This window comes from Amblyraja radiata, chromosome 21 (genome assembly GCF_010909765.2).
Source record: "Amblyraja radiata isolate CabotCenter1 chromosome 21, sAmbRad1.1.pri, whole genome shotgun sequence".
Lineage (NCBI taxonomy): Eukaryota > Metazoa > Chordata > Chondrichthyes > Rajiformes > Rajidae > Amblyraja > Amblyraja radiata.
Genome location: NC_045976.1, coordinates 37,130 through 53,981, shown reverse-complemented (window position 1 = coordinate 53,981; position 16,852 = coordinate 37,130). Strand labels below are relative to the sequence as shown.

Here is a 16,852-nt window from a genome sequence, read left to right as displayed (position 1 = left end):
GCCCAGCCCCTTTCCAACTCCAGAGGAACCTGGGTTGCGGATGAGGGGGCGCAGCTCGGGCTGTGGGCGAACTGCCACTTGTCGCTGTAGCGGCCCATCGGGGAGCGGGTTCCTGTTGGTCCTGACGTCTCCGGCCACCCCCCTGGACAGGAGCTGAGAGATGTCAGGACCACCAGAAGCCGCTCCCCGATGGGCCACTACGGCGACAAGTGGCAGTTCGCCCACAGCCCGAGCTGCACCCCTCATCGGGACACCGACCCCCAGGCCCACTGCAAGCACGGAGATCCCAGATCAGCAACTCCAGCCCAGCCCCGCTCCAACTCCAGAGGAACATGCTCTCCGTAGGGGCAGAAGCTGATGGTGTGCAAGGTACGTCTTGTTCTTGGGGTGGCGCAGCTCGGGCTGTGGGCGAACTGCCACTTGTCGCCGTAGCGGCCCATCGGGGAGCGGATTCCTTCGAGTTGGAGGGACAGGGAGACACAGCGGCTTTTTAGAATGGTGGGCAATCACTTCCAAAGTTCTGCCCACACAGTCAGTACACCTCTCCTACACTTGTCTCCCGCACTAAGATCATCTCGCAGAGAATGATCCCAGCCTAACCCTCCCTATTCTCTCCTATTCTGCAAGAAAAAACTACATTGAAGACTCAAACTCGCGATCGAGTAACTGCCGGGATCGAGGCGCAAACTCGCGACCTTGCGGATATGAGCCGAGCACTCTACCACTGAGCCAGCCATTAAAATCTACACTAAAAATTCAGAATTACGAAAAGTGTCTGGTCCCAAGGCTTTCGGATAAAAGGTTGTGCACCTGTAATAAGATGGCGGACTGCAGGAGTGGGGCGCCATTGTGTATGGCTGCTCTGCCTGCAGTCCGTCCTTTCACCCCTTTTAATTTTTATTTTGTGTCCTGTTAAAAACAAAATGTTTGTTGGAGGTCTTCTTTTATGTGGTGGGTGGGGGGGGGAAGAATTTTATTTCCTAGTCCCTACCTGGTCGGAGAGGCGGCTTCCCTCCGAGCTGCTTCTTCGCCCCTTCCTCGCAGCCTACCATCGGACTGGAGCGGCGCCTCCTGTCGGGACCGGCCGGAACCCCAGCTTCTGCAGCGGCACAGCGCTGGGAGACCATCACGGAGGGGGCGATGCCCTACCCGGGTCGCCATGCAGTAAGCTCCGGAGTGCTGTGACCGCTGACTCCAACATCCGAGGAGCTGTGGCTGTGAGTGTCCAGCTGCGGGCGGGCGGCGCTGGATTTAAAACACTGGAGCATGGGGTCCGAGATCACCAGAGTCGGAGCTCCAACCAGTGCGGCTTGAGGACTTCGGGTGCCACTCCAGACATTTCCAAGCCGCTGAGGAGTGTTCACCCGACGCCGGAGTTCCATCTTCCCGGCAAGAGGCCCTGAAAACAACGGACTGGCTGCGGAGGCCACAAATAGGCCCCGACCTCGGGTGATCACAGAGGAAGAGTACTGAACTTTGATGCCTTTCCCCACAGTGGAAAATTTTGATTCTGTTGAGGGGGGACGTTCATGTTGAATTCTATATATTGTGCCATTTTTCTTTTTATTTTTTTATTTTTCTATGGATGTACGGAAACTTAATTATTTCTTCTATGTAAAGTACTTTGGTTTCAATGCGAGTTGATTTAAATGTGCTATATAAATAAAATTTACTTACAGTTGTTATTGTAAAGAAAACAGTCATTTATTACATTGGATTTAAAGTATTAAATGACACACAATGTACAAAATACCTAAATTGACAACAAACTAATTAATATTTAGCCACAGTTTGGATACAACCAGTTCTGTACATTTAAAATATTTACCATTCTCTACGATAATTTTTAATAATGTATGGACTGCTTAATTAAAGAGATTAACAACATAAAATCAACTATCAGCAGATTCGAAATAAATATCGACATGCTGTATGCCTGGAATTGCCACTAAGGATTTTGCCACTCATACTTGGTTGTTCATTAAACCTGCTCTTAACAAGTCGAGATCCCTGGTGCTAACTCGTCAGATACACAAATTGGCGAGACCTTGTGCTGCAAGTTGATAAAAAAATAGCCCTACACACAAAAATGCATTGACAACCAGTTAAACCAGGTCTTACTCGAAAATAAATAAAAAATTAAACAGCCCACCATCAGTAATATAAACTGATTATTGTTTGAAAAACAAATTTAAAATCTTGGGCTCACTCTACCTCACTCATGAATATTAAGCAAACTTTTCCCAGTAAGTTCATGGTATATCCTTTTTGCAGTCCCTCGTTGGAACTAAATTTATGTTTATTTCCTCGTCTAACAATCAGGAAATCACGAGTAATTTGCTGTGCAAAAATTCGGACAACTGTGCATCCATACAGTTAGAGGTAAATTCTGGCATTTCCACAGAAGATTCAGGTGAGGATTTTCAGACTTAAAGTTCTCAGTGGATTTATCCTTTATTTCCCCTTCCCAAACGAAATCAGTGAGATAAATTTCAAATCGGGTAGGAAATAGCTAGCCTTGCTAGAACTGCAGGGTATTCATTTGAATCAGTCCTTCGAGTCAGTCATTCTCAATCAGTCTACCCATTTGTGCTTGCATACATGTTCCTAACCATTTCCAACAACTTCAACATAAGATTTAACATATAAAGCACCCATTCCATGAACATCCAAGGCAATTATATCAAATTTTAATTCCAAGGTCAACAATGTACTCCAATTACAACTCACGTGACACTGGAACAACTTCCATTCAGGGAAAAAAATACTTGAAATTGGAGAATTCATCGGTCATACCAATCCAATGGTTGGCTTGTATGCTACCCAAGCAGGATGCCGAGGTGCTATTCTTCCAGTTTGCCTATGGCCTCACTCTGACAATGGAGGGGGACAGAAACAGAAAGGTCAGTATGGGAATTGAAAAGAGAGTTAAAATGTTCAGCAACAGGGAGCTCCAGCTCAAGTAATATGCCTCCTGACCTGGCTCTCTTTTTCTTTCCATTGTCCTGACCCTGGTACATTCTTAATTTCTACCACCATTCTAGTCAACCTGTTCCTTTTCCCTCGTCTGTACCCTCATCTTCCATCCATCTCATATTTCTCTTTTATCCCCTCTTTTCCCTCCCCTTCCACCTATCTCCCTCCTTCCGGCTTTACATTGCATACTACTTCTTTCCTTATCTGACATTTTTTCTCAATTCTAATCTCCAACCTTTGTAATTTACTCATCTGACAATCATCCCCTCCACCCCTCCCCCCACAAATGTATCCAACTGTCAATGTGAAGGTATGTCATCTATCCACTCCCTCCATTAATTGCATTTGCCTACATTAGTCCCATATCTCTCAATAACATTCCTATCTATGTATCCATCCAAATGCTTTTTTAAAGTTTGCAATTGTAATCTGCTTCTACCACTTCCACATTCAACTCATTCCAGATATTCACCACTTTGTGAAAAATCTACCCTTCAGGTTTCTTTTAAATTTCAAAACAATTGCTAGAGCCCATTACTTATTAAAAATTCTAATTAGTAATGGAGATAACAATGTCCTAAAGTATGCCATGAGGGAAGCATTTGTGTGAAAATATGGTTACTTTAAATTATGTTTGCCTGAACAGAGTAACTTCCATATTTCATAGAATCAAAATTGTATAGCACAGAAACAAGCCCTTTCGATCCACCTCACCCATGCAGATCCTGATCCTTTGTCCCAAACATTATGGAGGGCACTGTGTGTCTTCTAGTTTTTATAGAAACTTTACCCTGGTGATAAAGACTGAAAATGTACTTTATCCAGGCCGCTCGTGATTTTAGATACTTAAATAGGTTTACCCATGTCTCTGGCACTCCAAACTAAAAAAAGTCCCAGCCTATCCAGCCTCTTTCTACAAGTCCAGAAGTCCCAGTAACATCCTCTTGAATCACATGCACCATTTCCAACTTAATGACATCCTTTCCATATTCAGGCGACCAGAAATAAACAGTATTCTATGTAGGTATCACTGACAACGTACATCATATGATATTTACACCATTTATGCTTGATACCCTTCCCAATGAAGGCCAGTATACCAATCACTACCTTCACCACCCTGGCTACCTGAATTGCCACTTTCAGGAAACCGTGCACCGGTACTTCTAGATCCTATTCTACCCACCTGCAGCAGGGGAAATTTGCATGGCCAATTCATCTACTAATCTGTGGCAGGTGGCCAGAAACTGGAGATCTAATGGAAATAGTGGTCACAGGCTGAACATAAACGCCAGAGAGAGCAAAGGCCGGGGTCAAAAATCAGGTGCTAAAACGGAAGAAGTAGTCTACTGTACCATCCACTGTAAGTGTATTTGTTTGGATACTACTTACAAAAGCAAAAACAAAAAAAAAACTGCTGGAGGAACTGAGCGGGTCAGGCAACATTACAAAAGTAAACTTGGTGAGTGGACCACTGACAAGCATTCACTGCAACTTAAATAGGCAGATAAATATTAAAATGTCAACACATCATACATTTATGTTCACACAGATATGAAGTGGCTGCACTTGTTTAAATGAGAACATCCTCAGGATGTGGATGTCAAAGCAATTTATAGCTCATTTCCAATTTACCAAAAAATGGTGGTCTGCAATGCAATTGCATTCTTCTGGAGGAAAGAAAATGCACACAGGCCAGACCAAGAAAATTCTACACTCAAAGATATTGTAGATTAATTATATTAGCCTACCTTTATTATATCTATCACTGCACATGTTATGCATGTTTCACATTCCACATATAGCCCAGTCCGGATCTTCAGTATAACCAGACCACAGACACTAGTGATCCACACTAGCTTGACAATAAACTCACTTGAACTTGACCACGGAACCAATAGCATATAATGTTACTTCTGCACGTATTCCAATAAACGACTATGAGTTGTTAACTTCTGTGCATTGGTCTCATTACAAAATATCCGGGCTCCTTCTCAACTTCTTTCTGACAACGGCAGTCAATTTTCCAGCCAGTACTTCAAAGACTTTGCTAAGCGCTGGGACTTTCGTCATATCATGAGCTGCCCCGAATACCCACAGTCGAACGGGCTGGCTGAACGAGCTGTCAGGAGTGCCAAACAAGTAATGGAACGATCCCACAGAGCAGGGTCCAACATCTTCCTGGACTTAATCAACTTGCAGAATATCTCTTGCGATCCAGTGCTAGGTTCACCTGCTCAGCGTCTGATGTCAAGACAAACTCGTACCACACTACCCATGACAAAACAGTCGCTCAAGCCACAAGTTTGCACACCATCTGATATTCAGTCCAAACTACAGTGCCATCTAGCGTCATGCATCCCCAATCTGAGCTTCTTCATTGTCCTTGGAAAAGTGGCTTCTCTGCTAGGCATTGATGCCTGCAATGACCTAAGCTTGGTCACCTTTGGTAAAGCGGTACATCAACTCACTCCCACCCAAGGCTCCACTCAACAATTTCTCTCACAATACAAGGATCTCTTTGACAACAAGCTCGGTAAAATTCCCCACAAGTACACTATTGTGATTGACCCAGAGGGGTTCTGCCCAACAAGTTCCCCATGCTATGCGAGATCGTGTACAAAAAGAACTCAACAGGATGGAGACTACAGGTGTGATTCAGAAACAAGGGTTCTGAACTTAAAGAAAGGTAACTTTGAGGGTATGAGACGTGAATTGGCCAAGATAGACTGGCAATTGATTCTTAATGGGTTGATGGTGGATATGCAATGGAAGGCATTTAAAGACTGCATGGATGAACGACAACAATTGTTCATCCCAGTTTAGCAAAATAATAAATCAGGGAAGGTAGTGCATCTGTGGATAACAAGGGAAATCAGGGATAGTATCAAAACAAAAGATGAAGCATACAAATTCGCCAGAAAAAGCAGCCTACCAGAGGACTGGGAGAAATTCAGAGTCCAGCAGAGCAGGACAAAGGGCTTAATTAGGAAAGGGAAAATAGATTATGAAAGAAAACTGGCAGGGAACATAAAAACTGACTGCAAAAGTTTTAATAGATATGTGAAGAGAAAAAGATTAGTTAAAACAAATGTAGGTCCCTTGCAGTCAGAAACAGTTGAATTGATCATGGGGAACAAGGACATGGCAGACCAAATGAATTACTACTTTGGTTCTGTCTTCACTAAGGAAGACATAAATAATCTGCTGGAAATAGCAGGGGACCGGGGGTCAAATGAGATGGAGGAACTGAGTGAAATCCAGGTTAGTCGGGAAGTGGTGTTAGGTAAATTGAATGGATTAAAGGCCGATAAATCCCCAGGGCCAGATAGGCTGCATCCCAGAGTACTTAAGGAAGTAGCCCCAGAAATTGTGGCAGCATTAGTGATAATTTTTCAAAGCTCTTTAGATTCTGGAGCAGTTCCTGAAGATTGGAAGGTAGCTAATGTGACCCCACTTTTTAAAAAGGGAGGGAGAAAGAAAACAGGGAATTATAGACCAGTTAGTCTAACATCGGTAGTAGGGAAAATGCTAGAGTCAGTTATTAAAGATGGGATAGCAGCACATTTGGAAAGTGGTGAAATCATTGGACAAAGTCAGCATGGATTTATGAAAGATAAATCATGTCTGGCAAATCTTATAGAATTTTTCGAGGATGTAACTAGTAGAGTGGATAAGGGAGAACCAGTGGATGTGTTATATCTGGACTTTCAGAAGACTTTCAACAAGGTCCCACATAAGAGATTAGTATGCAAACTTAAAGCACACGGTATTGGGGGTTCAGTATTGATGTGGATAGAGAATTGGCAGGCAGACAGGAAGCAAAGAGTAGGAGTAAACGGGTCATTTTCAGAATGGCAGGCAGTGACTAGTGGGGTACCGCAAGGCTCAGTGCTGGGACCCCAGCTATTTACAATATATATTAATGATTTGGACGAGGGAATTGAATGCAACATCTCCAAGTTTGCGGATGACACGAAGCTGGGGGGCAGTGTTAGCTGTGAGGAGGATGCTAGGAGGCTGCAAGGTGACTTGGATAGGTTGGGTGAGTGGGCAAATGCATGGCAGATGCAGTATAATGTGGATAAATGTGAGATTATCCACTTTGGTGGCAAGAACAGGAAAGTAGACTATTATCTCAATTGTGGCCGATTAGGAAAAGGGGAGATGCAACAAGACCTGGATGTCATGGTACACCAGTCATTGAAAGTAGGCATGCAGGTGCAGCAGGCAGTGAAGAAAGCGAATGGTATGTTAGCATTCATAGCAAAAGGATTTGAGTATAGGAGCAGGGAGCTTCTACTGCAGTTGTACAGGGCCTTGGTGAGACCACACCTGGAGTATTGCGTACAGTTTTGGTCTCCTAACCTGAGGAAAGACATTCTTGCCATAGAGGGAGTACAGAGAAGGTTCACCAGACTGATTCCTGGGATAGCAGGACTTTCATATGAAGAAAGACTGGATAGACTCGGCTTGTACTCGCTAGAATTTAGAAGATTGAGGGGGGATCTTATAGAAACTTACAAAATACTTAAGGGGTTGGACAGGCTAGATGCAGGAAGATTGGTCCCAATGTTGGGGAAGTCCAGAACAAGGGGTCACAGTTTAAGGATAAGGGGGAAGTCTTTTAGGACCGAGATGAGAAAATCATTTTTTACACAGAGAGTGGTGAATCTGTGGAATTCTCTGCCACAGAAGGTAGTTGAGGCCAGTTCATTGGCTATATTTAAGAGGGAGTTAGATGTGGCCCTTGTGGCTAAAGGGATCAGCGGGTATGGAGAGAAGGCAGGCACAGGATACCGAGTTGGATGATTAGCCATGATCATATTGAATGGCGGTGCAGGCTCGAAGGGCCGAATGGCCTACTCCTGCACCTATTTTCTATGTTTCTATGATTGCACCGGTTGCTGTTCCATCAGACTGAGTCTCAACTATGGTCACAACTAAAATAAACAAGGAAGAAATACGGATTTGCATCAATCCTAAATATTTAAACACTGCTATTAAACGACCACACTATCCCATGCGCACAGTGGAAGAAGTCGCAGCACATTTGGGCAAGGCAACAGTATTCTCAGTTCTAGATTCAAATAATTCATTCTGGCAGATTCCTTTGGATTACAGCATCTAAACTAACCGCAAGCTAGTGTGGATCACTAGGTCTGGTTATACTGAAGATCCGGACAGGACTATATGTGGAATATGTAGCATGCATAATATATGTAGTGATAGATATAATAAAGGTCGGCTAATATAGTTAATCTACATCCTTCCTCATAAGGAATTAAGCTGTGATAAAATATGGATATATTAGTTAAACGTTGTAATAGAAAACCAGTGTGAGAACGTACCATGACATGTACGTGTGGGAGACTATATATGGCACTGAATACAACAGGCTATAAGTAAGCAATAATGTAGAACACCAAAGGCAGTTGAAACGTAATCCTGGTACTTCGGGTTAGGCTTGCAGGTGCGACCTGCACATGTACAGTACAGTCCTGCAGATATCACTGTCCCAAAAATGTTATCATGATGTACATGGTGATTGTTTTATCATTTTAGCCCACTAAATTAAATTTCAACTTCCACAATGGAACTTCAAAACAATGAACATCAAATAAAATTGCAGATTTTTAAATGTTTAGTCCAGTAATATAGCGCGGGAAAAGGCCCTTTGGCCCACCGGGTCAACCAACAATCCCCGTGCACTAACAATATCCTCCACACCAGGGACAATTTTTTTTTTTTTTTAAACCAAAGCCTAATTAACCTTCATACTTGTACGCTTTTAGAGTGTGGGAGGAAAGCAGAGCACCTGGGGAAAACCCACGTGGTCATGGGGATAATTTACAAACTCCATATAGACAGCACACGTAGTCAGGATCAAACCCGGGTCTCTGGCGCCGTATGGCAAAAATGCTGGAAACTCTCAGCAGGTCAGGCAGTATATGTGGAAAACGATACAGTAAACATTTCAGGTCAAACCTTTAGTCCATTTATTCTGTATCTTTCCACTGATGTTGCCTGACTTGGTTGATTATTTTCAGTATTTTCTGTTTGCAGGAGATCCAGTCTACCTTCAACAACAATGAATCAGTTTGCAGTCAATCTACAACACTATACACAATTGACCTACACCCACAGTAGATGTACTGTTGTAAAGCTACCGATGACTAAAGCATCTGCTCCGCAAACATTTCAAACAGATCATACCCCCAAGTGGCGAACAGGTCTCCAGATGAGACTTCCAAAGGCTCAATCTCTGACAGTGCTCTGGCAAACTTTGATAGCAAATCACAAGTTATTGTAGAATTAGGCCATTCGGTCCATCGAGTCTACTCCGCCATTTATTCATGGCTGATCTCTGCCTCCTAATCCCATTTTACAGTCTTCTCCCCATAACCCTTGACACCCGTTCTAATCAAGAATGTGTCCATCTCTGCTTTAAAACACAGACTAGGCCTCCACAGCCCTCTGTGGCAATGCTCCACAGATTAACTACCCTCTGACTAAAAACATTCCCCCTCACCTCCTTTCTAAAAGAGTGCCCTTTAATTCTGAGGCCATGACCTCAGTCCTAGACTCTTCCACCAGCGGAAACATCCTTTTCACATCCACTCCATGCCTTTCATTATTCTGTAAGTGTCAATGAGGTTCCCCCCCCCCCCCCTCAACCTTCTAAATTCCAGCGAGTAGAGGGCCCTATGCTGTCAAACGCTCATCATGTGCAAACCCACTCATTCCTGGAATAATTCTTGCAAACCTCCTCTAGACCCTCTCCAGAGCACTTCCTATGGGGCTCAATTTGCTCACAGCACTCCAAATAATGGGTGCAATAGTCTGTTTTTATCTCACTGATAATTTGTAATTACAAATTAATTCAAAAGTAATAGAAATTTAATGCACAATTAAAAAACATACCTGCACAAGTAGAGTCTAATTTACCTTTTAATAATAATAATATATTTTATTGTCATTGCACATAAGCGCAACGAGATTTGGTATGCAGCTAATCAAGGTGGCGACAACATTCAAATGCTATAAACAAAGACAAGCAATCACTCCATACCTCCATCCCCCACCAGGAAGGTCTTAAAGCCCAGTTTCTGCCTCGACTGCTGAACCAGTCAATTTCCATCTACTAACACTCTCCTCTGCCTAACTGTTGAGGGTAAAGAGCTGGTCTTTACCCTCAACAAATGATTCCTCCCACTTCCTCCAAATCCAAATCTATGGGCACTCGCATGTCCCCAGCTATTCGTGCCTCTTTGTAGGGTGCGTCAAACAATCACTGTTCCAGACCTACACTGGCCCTATCACCAACTCTACCTCCGCTACATTGACAACTGCATCGTCGCTACCTCCTGTCCCCATGCAGACCTCGCTGATTTCATCAACTTCACGACTAATTTCCATCCTGCACTCAAATTCACTTGAACCATCTCCGACATCGCCCTTCGTTTCTAGATCTCACCGTCTACATCACACGGGACAGACTATCGACTGACATCTACTTAAAACCCACTGACTCCCATAGCTATATAGACTATACTTCTTCCCACCCTGCTTCCTGTTAGACTTTTTCCCCAACTGCCAATTCAACCGTCTACGCCATATCTGCGCCCAGGATGGGGTGTTCTATACCAAGTCATCGGCGATGTCCTCATTCTTTAAGGAACGGGGGTTCCCCTCTTCCATTATAGATGAGGCTCTCACTAGGGTCTCCTCGATATCCCCACAGCTCCCCTCTCCCCATTCGTAACAAGGACAGTCCCCCTTGTCCTCAAATTCCACTCCATCAGCTGTCGCATACAGCACATAATCATCCGACATTTTTGCCACCTCCAACGGGATCCAAGTACTAGCCACATCTTCCCATCTCCACCCCTTTCTACTTTCCACAGAGACCCTTCCCTCCGCAACTACCTGGTCAACTCATCCCTTCCCACCCAAACCACCCCCTCCCCAGGTACATCCTCCTGCAACCGAAGGAGATGCAACAACTGTCACTATACCTCCTCCCCCGACTCCGTCCAAGGACCCCAACAGTGTTTTCAGGCGAGGCAGAGGTTCACTTGCACGCCCTCCAACCTATTCTACTGTATCCGTTGTTCCAGGTGTGGACTCCTGTATATCAGCAAGACCTGTATTTCACTGAACACTTCCGCATAAACCTACCTGATCTCCCGGTTGCTCAACACTTTAACTCCAGCTACCATTCCAAAACTGACCTTTCTGTTCCGGGCCTCCTCCATTGTCAGAGTGAGGTCCAGCGCAAATTGGAGGAACAGCATCTCATATTTCGCTTAGGTAGCTTACACCTCAGCGGTATGAACATTGACCTCAAACTTCAAGTAGCCCTTGAAACCATAGGCAAATATCATTCAAGTCTGTGTGGACAATATCAATATATTTTCTCGGCTAAATTTTCCCTCGCATTTCCTGATTATTTAAAAATAATCATATCACTGACTAACCAGTCCTATTGCAGCTGAACAGCTTGCTGCTCTCATTGTGTAACTTGGAAAAGACTCAATAACATGGGCGGTACGGTGGCGCAGCTGTAGAGATGCTGCCTGAAAGCGCCAGAGACACGGGTTCAATCCTAACCACAGGTGCTTGCCTGTACAAAGTTTGTACATTCTCCCTGTGACGTGCGTGGGTTTTCTACGGGATCTCCAGTTTCCTCACATTCCTGGCTTGTTATGATTGTAAATTGTCCCTAGTGTGTGTAGGGTAGTGTAAGTGTGCGATGATCGCTGGTCGGCATGGACTCGGTGGGCTGAAGGGCCTGTTTCCACCCTGATCTCTAAACTAAACTTACACAGCAATTCTTACAAATTGCCTTGGCATTTAGATTTTAAAATGCTATATACTGGGAATGAAGAATTCATAATGTAAACTTGAGAGATTGAGCTATGGGGAGAGGTTGGGCAGGCTAGGACATTATTGCTTGGAGTGCAGAAGGCTGACGGAGATCTTACAGAGGTGTATAAAATCATGAAAGTAATATATCGGGTGAATGCACAGGTGAATCAAAAACCAGAGGACATAAGCTTAAGGTGACAGGGTCAAGATTTAGAAGGAATCAGAGGGATAACTTTTTTCCTCAGAGGGTGGTGATGTGTGGAACGAGCTGCCAGAGAAAGTAGTCGAGGCAGGTATTATAACAGCATTTCAAACAGATACATGGATAGAAGAGGTTTAGAGGAATACAGGCCAATTACAGGCAAATGGGACTAGTTTAGATGGGCTATTTTGATCGGCATGGACGAGTTGGGCCCGTTTCCAAGATGTACGACTCCATGACATGCCATTTTGTTGTTCAGGTGCTATGAAGTACTGATGACACAGAAAAAAATCAACAAGTTAATCTAAATCATTAATATACCGTATTTCCCAGCAATGAAGACACACCTGTGTTGAAGACACTCGCCCATTTGAGTTGCTATATTTTGAAAAAAGGCTGGCGGGACATTGAATTTCTCACACTGAAAATAAAATAAAAATAAAGAAAGTAACAATTCAATTTGCCCAAGGCTTCCAGATCTCCTCCATTTTGAATAACTGAATGGGTGGGGGGTGGAGGGTGATGGCAAGTGGAGAGATGGTGGGAAAATCGGGAGCACACCAGGACAAGTTGAATCAGTTGTGATCTTATTGAATGACAAAACCAATTGAGGTAACTCGCCCTGACACAGGAGTAAGCTCCACCGCCCGCTGTCCTGTTATCCATCGCCCGCTGACCCACTCCGCTCTATAATCTTTGCTCTTGAGCTGGTCCCCTCACTGTCTACATTGAAAGACACGGACCGGGCAGTGAATGCCATGCAGTGTTACCCAGCGCAGCAAGTGAGGCCATGTCCTGCTACTGGCGGCAGTCAGAACTTAAGGATTTGCGGGAAGCGGCTGACATGAGCGAGGCCGGCGAGCGGCAGGAGAGAGGTGTTCAGATGGAGAGCACTGCCAGAGATGAGTGGGCCGGCAGAAGGCGCCGAGGTGGCAGTCGGTTCAGCTGTCCACTCTCAGCCACCCGAGCTACTTCCCTCCCCGGCCACAATGCGATGGTTCCGCGCCCGGAGTACCGGGCAGCGGTGAATGAGTTGCTGGCATGATCCCCGACCCCCTCCTTCTCAACGCACCTGCCCGTGCTGACCCGGGCCAGACTCCCCACACACTGTGAAAGGAACTCTTAACCTTAACCCCCCCCCCCCCAGCGGCTCTGCCCCTTTACAGTCGCTTCCCATCAGCTGCCAGTATTTCCCGTCTTCAATGCCGGGAAATGTTACTTGTCTTCACAATTCCCCATACTCTTTAGTTCAATATTCTAAGCATTCCCTGGGCAAAGAAGTTTCTTCTAAATTCAAAAATGAAATGATTAATAATCTTACATTATGGTCCCTTTGTTCTAGTGTCTCCTGGAAGCAAAAGCATATATTGCAAGTTGACTCTACTATACCCTTTCATAATTATAAAGACTTTATCATCCTTCAGGCTGTACTTCCCAATAGAATTTTTATTTATTTTTTATTTTTAAACATAAACACTTAATCTTTTAGAAAATGAATTGATTTACCAGTGTTACTATCATTGTATCAGCAAATTTGACCGCTCAAGCTCTTAATTCATCTCCTCCATTTCAACACACTTCTTCCACAATTTAAGCAGCCTTCTTATCCTTAAATGAAATGAGCAACACTCTTGTTACAAGATTAAAGGGAAATTAACTGTTCAGATTATTCAATTTTCCTCAAATGGACATTTTGAAAAAAAAAAATCAATACAGGGCTAAGGCTCCAATGTGATGAAATAGTAACTCTTTGTGACAAGGGCCTTTTTTGCTACCTTGGTAGAGTAGAGTAGCCTTTATTGTCTTAGACACTGATGCAGTCATAGCATTCATTTTTGTTCTGGCAAAACCAAAACCATAAACATGAGTAGGTAGCATCAAGATGCCACAACAAACTAACAAAACACTGGTGAGAGGAATGCATATCACTTTGGTTAACTTATCTTTAATAGTTTTAAAACAAATGGCTGCAAACTCAACGCTAGAGTTATGTTTGTCATTGAATGAAATACTCATCATACCACCTTTGATTAATATTTTGAAATGGAATCTGTTTAAACCTATTAACTTTCATTCACAAGATATGACTAGGAATGATGAGCAACACGTAATATTAGCTCATGACGCCAAATTTTGAAGTCAAAACAAGGAAAGTAGTCGATATGGGCTTTGCAAACTTGGGCTTCGAAGCAGAGGAGCACAATACAAAAACAGGGAGGTCGTACTTTTGGGGGGGAAATGGAAGGTTATAACTGGAGCACAAAATTCATTTCTAGTCCCCACACTCAAGGATTAATTAGTCAGAGAGAGAATGCAGAAATGATTTACTGGCATTATTCCTGAGTTGAGGGGTTTCAGCTACAAACTGGATTGTAGAAACTGGGCCTGTATTCATTGGTACAAGAAACAGAGGACATTTAATAAACGTGCACAACATCCCTGTGGTTTTATATTGCTCATTGAGAATATTTGCCAGTATTGAAGATCAGGACTTGCCAATATGCAGTGCTGATGCATAATTTTACTTTCAAAGGTACAAATGGATAGCGATTTGGAATTCACTGGCTGCAGTCGAATCAATTATCCACGGCTTTAAAGTGAAAACTAAATAAGCACTGGGGGAAAACAATTAACTTGGCTAGGAAGGTGAATAAATCTTTTGAAATGAAGTTGCTTGCACTTGTTTTATTTTTTTAAATCCTCCTTTTGTGCAAATATAGTTAAGGTCCACTAACGTAATTTAATCAAATGAACATGTTTTAAAATTACAATAAATAATAAGTATGGTGTCCGCAGGAGCCTGCACAGAGCGCCCTCACTAGAACCGTAAGCTTTCCACCGCCGACACCACTATAGGGTCGTTGGTCCTGACCAAAGGTGCCAGAGGGAGATAGATCCAGGTCTTTTTACAGCGGTGCCCAACGTCTTGATCATTCTGGGGGCGGTTCTGTTGATTAGTTTGAACAGGGGCTGGACATCCGGCCGGCCTGCGGCGGCTCCGGTTGCTCCTCCATTCAGGATGAGATCATGGTCCGGGAATGTCATCGCATCAGCCTCTTCCCACGGTCGAGTCCAGGATCTTTGGTCGAGTATGTCGATCTGAAGAGACCGGTCTCCCTCGCACACACGAACACCCCCGCCCGGCAGCAGACATACTTACCCCCCTTTCAACTGGGCCAAACCTGCGCTTCCCCCCTCACCAGAAAAACCCCGACCCTTGCCAAGTAAACACACGTACAAAAGACCAGCGAAACAAACACACAGACATTTTAACCACACCTCCCCCATCAGCAACCTGAGACGTTACCTGTTGGAGATAAAGGGACAGACTCGCCCGGCGCCGTCGACTCGACGATGGCCGCTCCGCTCCGCGCCGCCGCCTCCAACTACACGGGCTCGCGACGAGCAGCCCGTCGCCACGCGCCGTCTCCCGGGTGACCGGCCTCGCGCAGCCCCGGCTCGGCCAACGGTCACAGATAGCGTCCGAAAGGCGCGGTCCGGGCACCGGCGACCGACGGGCGGGCAGGCGGGGGAAATAAGACAATTAAGCCCAAAGCTTGACCTCCTCCAGGCGGCCGACAGGTACGACTTCCAATGGCGAGAGTGCTCAGGAATCTCTGTGAGAGTAGAGCGATATTTCCCTAGGCCCGAGCAAAGGCCGCCATAGACTGCACCGACTGACGTCTCCTCAGGTCGAGCTGAGCTGGGCTGGGCTGGGCGGCCGGCGCTCCCCCTGCCGTCTGCTGCCGGGGCTGCGGGCGGACAATGAGGACGCTGTTGGTGCGCAGGGGGCGGGAGAGGCGATTGCACGGGATGAGGTGGCGGCTTGCAGACTGCACCGCGCCCATGCCGTGTACTGCTGCCAACACTTGTAAATGGTCAACACGGAGGGAACAGGAGGTCGCATTGAAAACCTTTCTGTTGTTGACACGCTGGGGGATTTTGTAGACACGGCATGGGAAAATAGATAACAGAAGCATGAGAAAACGTGCAGGAAGGAACTGCAGATGTTGTCTTACATCGAAGATAGACACAAAATACTGGGGCAACTCAGCGGGTCAGGCAGCATCTTTGGAGGAAAGGAGTAGGAACCGTTTCGGGTTGAGACCCGAAATGACCCCTATTTATAGACTCCTTAGAATAACTCAAAAAGTACTAGATATAACTCACCAGTTAGGCAGAACACCTGGAGGGCACGATAGGCGACGTTTCGGGTTGTGAGCCTTCAAACGGGTTCAGCATTTGCAGATAGCATCCGCATTTCCAGATACTATTTTACAAAAAAAGACACAAAGTGCTGGAGTAACTCAGCACAAAGTGCATATGGAATATGCAGCTTCTTGGGGAATGGAGGGGAGAGAAAACTGGAAGATAGGACGGGTAGGGCAACACCTGGCAGGTATTAGATAGACATATGCAAAGGGGCTTTGATAGGCAGATGCTTGGACAAAGGCCTGAGATGAAAAAAACAAAAGGTGTGAGTCAAAAGGTTTGAAGAGGTGTAAAGTCAGAGGAAAAAATGGGGGGGGGGGGGGTTGTTATAGTTTACCTAAAATTGGAGAAATCAATGTTCATACTGCTCACTGTTAAAATGAAGGGCAACGTGGAGGTCAGTGGTGAAATTAATGTCATTAAAGAGTTCTGCACGGGTGCGTGTGTCAGTCGCGATGGAGGCATTGATGCAGTGAAGAAAGAGTCGGAAGATGGTGCCAGTGTGTGCCTGGAGCATGGACTGTTTGACGTGACTGACAAAATGGCAGGTATGGCTGGGGCCCATGTGAGTGCAAATGCTACACCTTTAAC

The 16,852-nt window shown here is 44.9% G+C and overlaps 1 protein-coding gene across 2 annotated transcripts in view; it reads right to left on the bottom strand.

Moving 5' to 3' along the window:
* Nucleotides 1-15,781, bottom strand: part of cdk17 (cyclin dependent kinase 17) — a 168,186-nt gene extending 152,405 nt beyond the window's left edge. For both annotated transcript variants that reach the window (XM_033039359.1, XM_033039360.1), the window contains exon 1: nucleotides 15,357-15,781. The gene's annotated coding sequence lies outside the window, so the exon portion shown is untranslated. The remainder of the gene's footprint in view (nucleotides 1-15,356) is intronic.
* Between the last annotated feature and the right edge of the window lie 1,071 nt (nucleotides 15,782-16,852).